At 33.3% G+C, this 11,250-nt stretch overlaps 1 pseudogene; it reads right to left on the bottom strand.

The window, feature by feature from the left end:
* Window positions 1–502: 502 nt before the first annotated feature.
* On the bottom strand, window positions 503–1,433 carry LOC119520849 (annotated as a pseudogene).
* Window positions 1,434–11,250: the final 9,817 nt, after the last annotated feature.

The following is an 11,250-nucleotide window of genomic DNA, read 5'->3' as shown; positions in this document are numbered from 1 at the left end:
ATTTCACCTAAGATATTTCATTTATCAGGGATGTTGTCATCAATTACTACAGTGATTTATGGTGCAATGGTACTCAATTTTAGCACTGGCAAATAAACATATAATCCAGAACTAAAATTTATTCTAGGTGCAAGAAGAGAGAATTATAATTCTTTTACAAAAAGACTTAGAAGAATAGATTAGTGAAATATCAAAGGGCCATAAATAAAACATTCTCTATTTCAAAATAACCACTGAATTTTATATTGTGTGGGAAAGAACCATAGTAGATTAATACTCAACATATTTTTGTCATTTAAAATTTCATAGCCCTAGAATGTCCTGGGTTTAAAACATGCTTCTTTTGCCTATTATATCATTAATTTCTTTTCAATTACATATTATTTTTTCTCTACTCACTGGAAAGACAAATAACACTTTTCCTCAAATATCCAAAAGAAATTATAATCTCCTACCCTTTCCATTGGACTATGTATCTCATTGTATGTGGTAAATTTCCACTTCATTTATTTAAAAATGTTCTACTGATTGCTTTGTTCATGGCCTCCTTTACATCCTTATTCTTAAGACGGTGGATCATGGGGTCCAACATAGGAATTACTGTGGTATAAAACACAGCCACCATTTTCCCCTGCTCCACAGAATCCTTGGTTGGGCTTCTAAGATACATGAAGAAGAGCATTCCATAAAATATGGTGACAGCAGTCAGGTGGGACTCACATGTGGAGAAGGCTTTCTTTCTTCCTTCTGAAGAATGCATTTTGAGGATGGCAATAAGGATAAATATGTAGGAGACAATAATGATCAATAAAGAATAAGAGAAGTTGAGCCCTGCTAATGTGTGCATGGTGTCTTCTTTAATATAGTTCCCTGTGCAGGCCATTTTGATGAGGGCTGGTTCTGCACAGTAGAAGTGGTTGATCTCAATGTTTCCACAAAAGTACAAACCATGGGTCCAAAGTGTGGAGATCAGACTAATAAAGAAGTCATATATATAAGGGAAAGAAATCAGTCAAATGCACATAGTTCTTGGCATTCTGCTGCCATAGAGAAGAGGGTTGCCAATTTCCATGTATTGGTCAAAGGCCATCATGGAAAGAATGAAGACCTCTACATGGACAAAAGCAATGAAGAAAAGACATTGCACAATGCAACCAGGGTAGGAAATGGTTTTGGTCTCAGATACTGTTTTCCAACATTTTAGGTGTGACATTGGAGGAGAACCATACATCTGCAAAAGATAAATGACTGAGAAAAAAGTACATTGGGCTATTGAGCTGGGGACTGATCCTGATTAATATGATCATGCCAATATTCCCAATAGGGGTGATAATGTACACAGGTAAGAAAACCACAAAGAAAAGGAGTTGCAATTCAGGATGACTGGTTAATCCCAAAAGAATAAATTCTGTCACAGCAGTAAAATTGGGCATTTCTTTAAATTTGATCCAGATAGAGATACATTTAATCTAATAAAATAAATAGAAATCAGTAAATACATGTGACAAATACAGCCATTCCACATTTATATTATCTTTTCCTATGCATTCCCTTTCCAAGCCTCTCCTATTTTTCTGTTTCCCTCTCTTCTTTCTCACATATCTTTTATCAAAAATGTTCATTTTTCTTATGCATATATATATGATGTCATTACACAGAAGGTATTAAAATAATAGGAAGTTTTAGAAATATAGTAACAGAACTTCTAGTGTTTAGTTTTTATTAATCTGCATAGATTTCAGAAGAACTTTTTTTCTTGCTTTCTCCTGGGAAGAAAAATACCTTTTTAATTAATCCCAACATTTAGAAGATAAATATGTGTTATTTATTCACTAGTTTTGTAAAACTCAGAAGGTGTGCAATATATTAGAAGCTTAAACTTAGTCAAAGTTACTGGCAAAAAAATGTTCTTCCATAATCAGAGAGTAAAATATTGTCTCCAGTTTGTTACATTGCAAATTTTAGATACTTGTTGTAAAAAGACTTCATTAAACTGTAAAATAGTTTAACATAAATCCTTTACTCATATCAGAAAAAAGAAAAAAAGAAAGCCCCTTCCTTTTAACAATTTTTAAGAATTTTTGAGGAAGATTTGAATCCTTGTCAGCTAATATCCATACTGTCAACCAACAAGTATAATAAGAATGAGGTCAAGCATCTTCTCCTCTTTAAAATCATCTCCTACCTTAGGCCTTCAACCATTAAATTCTATGGCAGTCTCTCATTTCCATTTCTCTCTGCCTTAAATCTGTTGAACTTGAGATCAGGAACTATGAGCTCATTTACCTTTATATTATTGTTCATTAGCTCAGGATGATAAGAAAATGAGAGAGGACTAAATTAACTTAATGCAACCATTTCTTGATTACTGGGATTTCTCATTACAAAACTAATTTTAGTTTGATGCTTTCAAAAAGTAATGTCTTCTGCAACTGTTAAACATTTAGTTCTTATTTCAGCCTACTATGCCTTTGGAAATAGATGATAGATAAATACATAGATAGATAGATACATAGATATTAGTTGCTATATTCCCCATTTCCCTGCTTTATTCCCCATTTCTTCTAAAGTTCTTTACTTTGAGCAAAATTAGAGAAATAAAATACTGAGCAAAGGCCTATATATATTTAAATTCATGGAATTTCTAAAATATATTAGAAAACTAAGGAAAAATTTTGAAGAGTTGGAAAGGAGGCTATCTTTGTTTTGTTGCTGTTATCAAATTCAGTTGGCTATCTGTATTCTGTATACCTTCTAGCACATTCTAATACTTTAGTTTAAATATTTTGAGCTAATTTATGAATAGAAATTTTGTTTACTTATGTAATATTTATTCATGGGCCAAAGGATTGAAAAACTGATGGTTCTTCATAAAACTCTCTTGTATTTGCCACCAAAGTACAGATTAGGCTAATACCATCATTATCATCGTCATCACTTCCCAGCTTGTTCCTGGTGATGGTGAGTAGTAAAGATAGAATAAAGATTAACTAGATGGGTGTCTTTTTGTTGCATTAAGAATTACATTTTAATGAAATCTGAAATATTTCATTAATAGTTAAATGGTTTAAGTCTGGGTCTCAGTTCTCAGCTCTGCTATTTACTAGATGTGTGACCTTAAACCATGTATTTAATACTGATGTGTTCAGTTTCCTCACTGGTAAATGGGAGAATGAGAGGGTCTATCATATGAGTTGTTATAAGGATTAACTAAGAAAATATGCATAAAGTATTGTAGAAAGTACAGTTTACTGAAGCCCCCAAGCTTTGTGTTCCAGTCCTGATTCTGGTATTAAATTCCTTTATCTGGGGCTCAATTTCCAGAAGTGCAAACTGTAGGAGATTGGTTGGTCAAGGGACTTATACCAATGCTTAATATTCCATTAAAAGAATCAAAATTATATTTTTTCATGTTCCAGTGTGCTTTGAGAAAAATTAGTTAATAGTTGCTTGTTTGTTTTTTTTTTTTTTCCCTTAAGAGCTTCTAATTCATCTGAAGGTGACTAAAGAGGAGTCATCAGAAAAACATGGATATCATCAGAATTTCTATAAAGAAGCCTCTGATTGCTCTAATATCATCCACTTACTGGTTACTGGCTAAGAAAGCTATGCATCTCAGTCAGAAGGTTCTCAGCTTTTATCAGATATATTGATGTAAATAACTCAGATTATGATTGTTTTACTTAGATAAACACAAACATAATATGCAGGATGAGAAGAAAAAAGATTAACATGACTCTCACATTTTCCTGTAAGTTAAAAATTTTCTTGTTGCATAAATGCAAATGTAGTTGAATAGCACTACTTAGAAACTCTGACTTTTAGTCTTTAATATTCTCCAGCCTTTAGTTTTGAACATATTACTTTAGGATTCATCTATTTAGAAGGAGATTTGTAGTTATAATACATAGTATTCAGATTAAAATGGTTGAAATATACAGATATATTCTGCACTCTTAAGATTAACTATTGAAAATATACACAAATACATTCAAACATGCAACCATATAGAATGTGTATAAAAACAAATCATCAAATGGTTTATCATTTTAAAGGTGAACACTTCCTATAGGTATAAAGAAGATGCATAAAGTATTAAAAGGAAAATTTCTTTAAGATATTCTAAAGCATCAGTGGATAGCAAGAGAAAGAAAATTATCTAAAATCTGTTATATTCCAGAAATATTTAGAGGCAGCACAAATTTGCATTTGCATTTGGTTTCCAAAAAAGGGAGGAAATATATATTTAGCTGAAGGTTTTAATATAAATATTTTTAAAGAATATATTTCTTCTAAGGTTAATATCTAATTTACAGTACAGAGCAGTGTGATTGTTTTCTTTAAAATGATGTGTTTAACTTGTCTCTCAAACATGATTTCCTCCTCTGAAAAATTGGGTATCTTCTGAGGATCAAATAAATTGAGCTCAGTGAAGGGAATAGAACAGTGTCTAGCACACATAAAACACTAAATAGTGTTAGCTACTCTTATTACCTAAACTTGATGCATTTCTAATAGTTTCTTCACCAATTCTCTCTCACCATACACTCATTGACAAACTGAGTGACTCATTACTAAAACATTCATTAATTTTAGATCACATGCCAGTAATCTATCTCAGTAACTTGAAACAGATGTTATTAGTGGCAAATTGGGATTTAAGTCATTTTTCTTTTGTTTCATTATTATTTATACATGCTTTTTTCTCTGTAAGTTATATATTTAATGCTTTCCAGAAAAAACACTAGTTCTTCTCTCATCCATCATTAGCTGTTACCAACATCCTGTGTCTTGACTATAAAGATATATCCCTTTCCTACCCACTGTCTTCTGAGATCTGTCCTCCTCTCCTCATTCCCTGGGTTTTGCCCCTATATTAGATGACTACTGCTCATCTCCTCATTGGAATTTACATGATAGAAATAAAAAGGAGCTTGGAAAAGTAAGAGATGATTTTCCTCCTTTCCTAGAACATTGCAGTGACAAGTACAAGGAGTAACATTATAGGTTTCCTCTGCCAAATGCCAGGGACAAAAAGGTGTTACTTCACATAATTGTGAATTTGTAAAAGGAAGAAAGAGGGTATTGTTGACTCTATTAACATACCCTCTTTACTCTGCAGGGACATCTGCATCATCATCTTGGTCCCCTTACAAATCATTAGCCATTTTTCATACATCTAGATAAGAACCCTGTTCTATGTTCACAACATAGTGTATCCAAGTACAAGGGGGAATACATGCTTTTACAGCTTTATTGATATATTCAATAATTAATAAACCTTATATATTTTTAGAAAACATTTTAACTGCTTCTTTTTCACTTTAGACAAATGTAGTTAATTTTAAAAAAAGAATTGGTGTTAAGTTTCAAGAACCTTAAGTGCTGAGTGTATCAGTTTGCTGAGCCATGTGACCTGAAATGACAAATTTAAACAGAAGAGTAAAATGAGGCTCAAATGTTTATCTGCTAATGAAATTCATCTATGTTCGCTATCATCTCAATCAGTTGTAGTCTTTATATAGGGTGAACAATTGCCATCCCAGTTTGCCCAGGATTTTCTTGGTTTTAGCACTGACAATCCCCTCAGTCCTAGACAAACCAAGACAGTTGGCCATACTAACAAGTGTTGTCATCCCATTTATTAAGGTGGCAGGAACTTCAGAGGTCTTTAGAGTGCTGCTATTTGTGACAGGCAGAGAATTCTAGAAAATGGCCTGTGGGGCTGACTTGTCCTTATTATCATTTTCCATGTGAAACTCCAATTATTTAAGTTGTAGAAGGAGAATGAAGAAAGGACCCAGAGGTTTCAAAGCAATATAGGAGCATTTATTAGTATACCGAGGCCAAGTGGGTTTCTTTGTCAACAATTGCATTTGAAAATATGTTGGTATTGTATACATGCTGGTATGGTATACAAGTTTAATTCAATGACTGCATGTGCATGAGATAGATGAGATAGAGATAGAGATAGAGATAGAGATAGAGATAGAGATAGAGATAGAGATGATAGAGATAGAGATAGGGATAGAGATAGAGATAGAGATAGAGACAGAGAGGAGAGATTGAGAATGACAGTTGTACTAAAGAGACCAGAAAAACTATTATTTGGTTACAGTTTAGTAACTTGTTATGGGATAGAGCCTCATTATTTAGGTAAGACTTTATCTTTCTCTCACTGGATGAATTACAATCTTTGGACTGTGGCTTCCAGCAAAATGCCCCAGCCACAATTGACTCCCACTGCTACCTTGAAGCCTCTCCAATCTCACTTCCTAATAGCCCTCCACAGAACATTCTCTGACCACTGAAAATTATAAGGATGTCCTAGAGGGCTAACACTTTAAATTGATTCCATAAGATCAAACAAACTCTCCCTATGAATGAACCTACCTGTGTGTGAAGAAGAACTGTTCTTGGAAACGTCTCATCTGTCATCATGAATGGATAAGTCAGAAGGATTTATAAGGGGTGAAAATCCCATTACGGGATTTCCTCACTTGAGAATTTAGACAGAAATATGAAGTAATTAACATGCTGCATATTGCATCATCTACAATAGAAGATGAACCTCAGAGACCAATAACTAGAACTTTTAAAAAGGACTGAAAAGCTTGTGTTTTTTTTTGTATTTTTTTTTGTTTTGCTTTCTTCCCAATTTGTTTCTCTGTATCCTGAGGACTGTGCTGAATTATTATTTTTATTTTTTTTTGGAGGGGAGTCAAAGATCTTGGAGTCCCTTATGACAATAATTATGTCAGTATTGCATCTTTCACTTTATTGCTTACTACAGAGTAAGCAAAACACTAGTACTTTTCTATTAGTGAAAAATCCCTTTTTCAGTAAGAAAGAGTTGGTAAAGTGAGAGAATAAAAGGTAGCATAGTTCTTGTTCACACATCATGAATGAGCTCCAAATGGGCTATTTGTCTGAAAGAATTAATATATTTCTCCAGAATCCAACTGTTTCCTGGGTTAAAGTTGATGGATTTTTGTTGTTATTTATGTTTTGTTCTGTTATTTTTTTTCCTAAATGCTATGTAAAAAGAAATTTCTTAATATGCTGTTTTTTATTGATAGAGAATGATTTCTAACAGCTGTCTTCATCATGTTTATAGTTTCTACTCATTTAGGAGAGAAAAGAAATTAACATGCTTGAGAAATATGAGTTAAATGATTACTGAAAAAGATTATCTGTTAAAAGATTATAGGTGGGTATATTTTTCAGTTAACAATCTCCATAATCTAAAACATGCAGATTTATTTCTCTGATTGAGCTCAGTTAATATCTTGAGGCTCCATTTCCCAAAATGGATGAAACTTAGCTGGATTACATCCACTCCCTAATTTCCACAGGACTGCATCTGAACTCTAGGAGATTAATATACTCCAAAAGCATTGAGAAACAGGCCACTTCTTTCCCTTGATGCCATCATCTATGAACACTGACATTCATTCATTTATTTATTTATTCTTTCACTAAGTGCCTGGACTACAGTGGGGGTACAAATAGTGTGCCAGTTTGAATCTATTATGCACCCCAGAAGGGCCTATGTTCTTTCAATCCAATCATCTGGGAACAGACTTATTGTGGGTGGAAGCTTTTGATTAGGTTGATTCCATGGAGATGTGACCCCACCCATTTAAGGTGGATCCTGTAACTAGTTTGCTGGTGTCCTCTATGAGAGGATAAAATGCAGAGATGTTTTGAAGAGAGCTTAGAGACACTTAGAAAGAAAACACCCTGGGAGAAATAGAAAGGAACCACAGGAGAACCTAAGACAGAAGCCATGGAGAAAGCCATGGAAACCAGAAGCTAAACCTGGGAGAGGACCAGCAGACTCCAACAATCTGCTTTTCCAGGTGAAAGAGGAAACCCAGATGCCATCAGCCTTTCTTCAGAGAAGGTTCATCCTGTTGATGCCTTAATTGGGACATATTCATGGCCTTAGAACTGTAATAAACCTCTTTTATAAAAGTCAATTTGTTTCTCATATATTGTGTTTTGGCAGCTTTAGCAAACTGAAACAAATGGCATCTGCTCTCATGGAGAAATATGTTCTAGTAATATACCCTTGTTCTTATCTGACTCCTACCAAGTTTTCCTTTTTTGAAAGCTTCAGGCCTTTTAAGCTTTGCCTCTTTAATTTACTTTTATTCCCCTTTAAGAAACAGAGAACATTTTGCAACTATCTTACAGTGCTGGACCAGAGAGACTTTAAAAAGCCTAGGCCCTTCCTCTTTAGATGTGGGCTACAAACATTGCTGCTTTGGGAACTTGGTTCTTTCAGTGGTTCAACTAGGAAAAAGAAAAAAAAAAAGATCTTAGAATTTAAATTCTGTAAACCTAATGGAATGTCTGTCCCCTCCCTACTCAATCCCCAAATCTAACCCAGAGGTAGAGGGCAAGGGACATAGATTTCCTGTTTCTCAGGCAAAGAAAAAAGCTTGATTGCCTCTTGCTTAATTTTGCCTCCTCCCTTCCTCCAAATTAGGGGACTTTTCTAGGTGCTTTAATAAACTGATCTTTCTCATTTATTATTTATTGTTTGAGCTCCCTCTTCCTTGCTTAATATGTATATAATACAAAATTGTGTAATATTAACCAGTATTGACTAAATAGAAATTATTAATGATGATAATCTAGAAAACAAGATTGTTTGGGCCATCTATCTGTCAAGTTTTTAATAAATGTTCATGAATCCCTGAAGATGCTATCCCATTAATTAATTAATTAAAATGTCATAGTTCATCTTCCAGTGAGTGGGAGTAGAGTCATCCCATCAAGGTAATTATCAGCTTAAAAATGGGAAGTGTCAGTTAACACTGAAAGTCATCAATGTTCTCATAAGCCAAACACTCAACATTTTGATAAGTTGTACTTCTACTGGCAGATTTGTTTTCAAGCAAAAACTTTTTAATTTAACTGATGGCTATGTTTTGTGATTAATATTAATCTAACAAAATAGTGATAATATTTTGAGTGAATTACTGCCTTGTCCTTTCCTTAGTTTTTATGATGCAAGACTAGATGAGAGAGGAAACATCACTGGGCTTGGCCAGTACTTGGAATATCAGGCACATTCTTGTCTGCTAGATTTTTCTTCTCTCATCATAAAATAATTCATCCTTTGACCCCAAATATGCATATTTCTGTATTCAATCTTTAAAGATATGTGTAATATGTTTCTCAGACAAGCCAAGTAACTTGACTTAACTCTCTCTTGATTCTTGGATTTCAACTCATTGACACATTATGGTTCCAAATTTATAAAGGATCCAGTCATAACATCCATAAAGATCACAAGACCCCTCTTCTGTTGGACTATAATTGTGCACTTGCCTTTATTACTAAGATATTTTAAGGAATAGAGAGATTAACTAAGAAAATTACAGTGAGCCTATGCTCTTTATTGATTTAGCATTACCAGCTATGCCCATGCTCTAACAACCTAAAAGGTTCAAGCATATTGCAATGTTACTAAGGCCATATTAGAATCTCAGATACCAGGAAGGAAAAGAAATGAGTGGAAAGCCAGGATGGTAGTAAGTCACTTACTTAATATGTGAGTGAACTTCACTGCCCATGTCTACACATAAATACAGTTGTGCCTAATACCTAAATACCATGGTTTATAAAATAACTTTAATGAAGCAACTGCTAAAAGTTCTTTCAAAGTGTTAGAAAGATCATGGAACAGAAAAGAAAGAAAATGTTAGGAAAAGTTTAATCTTATTTGTAATCTGGATTTCTAATACAGAAAGATGCCCTTAGAATAAGTCCAAAAAATAATAGATGAGTAAGACATTTTTGATGATGCAAGAAAAATTCTACTTGATTTTAATACTGGGTCTTTGAAAAATATTTAATTTATTTGAAAAATATTTTAGAAGAGATTTTACTCTATAATACTTATAGAACCTTAGCATATATCCCAAAACTTCCTATCTGTGAATAAAATGTTTTAAATTTCAAGGGTTGGCAATTATTGCAAGTGGTTTAGCAACACATTACTTAAATAAGGATGGGGTAAGATTGAAGTATGTTTCTTTTTTAAAAGTATTGATTATTAAAATTGTGTATGCAGCAAGAGCTTTAGGTTATGAAATATGTCATCACTGAAAGTAGAGAAATAATACAAATCCTTCATTCAGTGATAAAGCAATGGTCAACTTCAGTCTAGCCCTATAGGAAAGTTTTCTGGGTTTAACTCTACTCATCATTACATAAAGCCTTCAGATCAGATAGTCTCTAAGATATTTTGGTTTTAAAGTTATTTAATATTAGACAGCAATTGAAAATACCAAAACATAGAGAAAGATTAATTAAAAGTATTTTTACTGATTGAGTAAGGTTGCCAAGGGATCTTGAAAGTAAATAAAAAAGTTGTGTTACAGGTTATTGGCAAAGCAGAAGCATTGGAGTGAGAAGAGCTTAGCTTGCATCCATGTGTGCATGTGCATACATGTGTGAAGTCACCTTCTGATGATCTAAGCTACCTAGACTGCCTTTCTTCCATGTTATTCTTTTTCATTTTTAAATTAACTTTATCAAAAAATAAATTGAAAAAATAAAAAAACCCTGAGCTTTCCATGTTATTTTAGACATTTATTCACCAGTGGTGTGAAGGGTGGAGATAGCTAGTTTCCTAGAAATAGAATCCTAATTTTTTAATTCTAATCTATAGTGTCTTTGAATAAATATTTCCAAGCTTCTTTTGTGGGGAGGTATGGAATGTTATGTTTTGGCCAATGAGATATAAGCATTCATGTTATATGGAAGATTCAGAGCATGTAAAGAACATATACACATGCAAGCTGGCTCCCTAGGAGCCATTTTTGGATCATGAAGTGACTTTGAAAATATAAGCTATGTTCAATATAAAACAAGATGTAAAGAGTATACAGCCTGGTTTACAACTCAGAGAATGCCTACCTTCAAAATTTTCTTATCTGATAGAAAAACAATGTACATTGTTTAAGCCATTTCTTACAAGAAGTGACACTAATTGTTAGAACTAGGGATGATAATGAACTGCCTAAATGGTACCTCCTAACTTTCCCATTCTCAACTACCAAGTTCAGTAATTTCAATCCAGTCAGTTGTCTAACAAAATCAGAAAAATATTGTGTCCCAATAGCCTAAAATGTAATGTATAACTGAATAATATTGTATCATGCACTACTTCAGGAAGTTTTTAATGGTAGCTTCAAATTTTTATTTTCACAATTTTTGTTTCCCTATCACTTT

This window comes from Choloepus didactylus, chromosome 26, assembly GCF_015220235.1.
Source record: "Choloepus didactylus isolate mChoDid1 chromosome 26, mChoDid1.pri, whole genome shotgun sequence".
Classification (NCBI taxonomy): Eukaryota; Metazoa; Chordata; class Mammalia; order Pilosa; family Megalonychidae; genus Choloepus; species Choloepus didactylus.
Note: the sequence above shows the minus strand (reverse complement) of the source record. Positions and strands in the feature narration are given on the sequence as shown.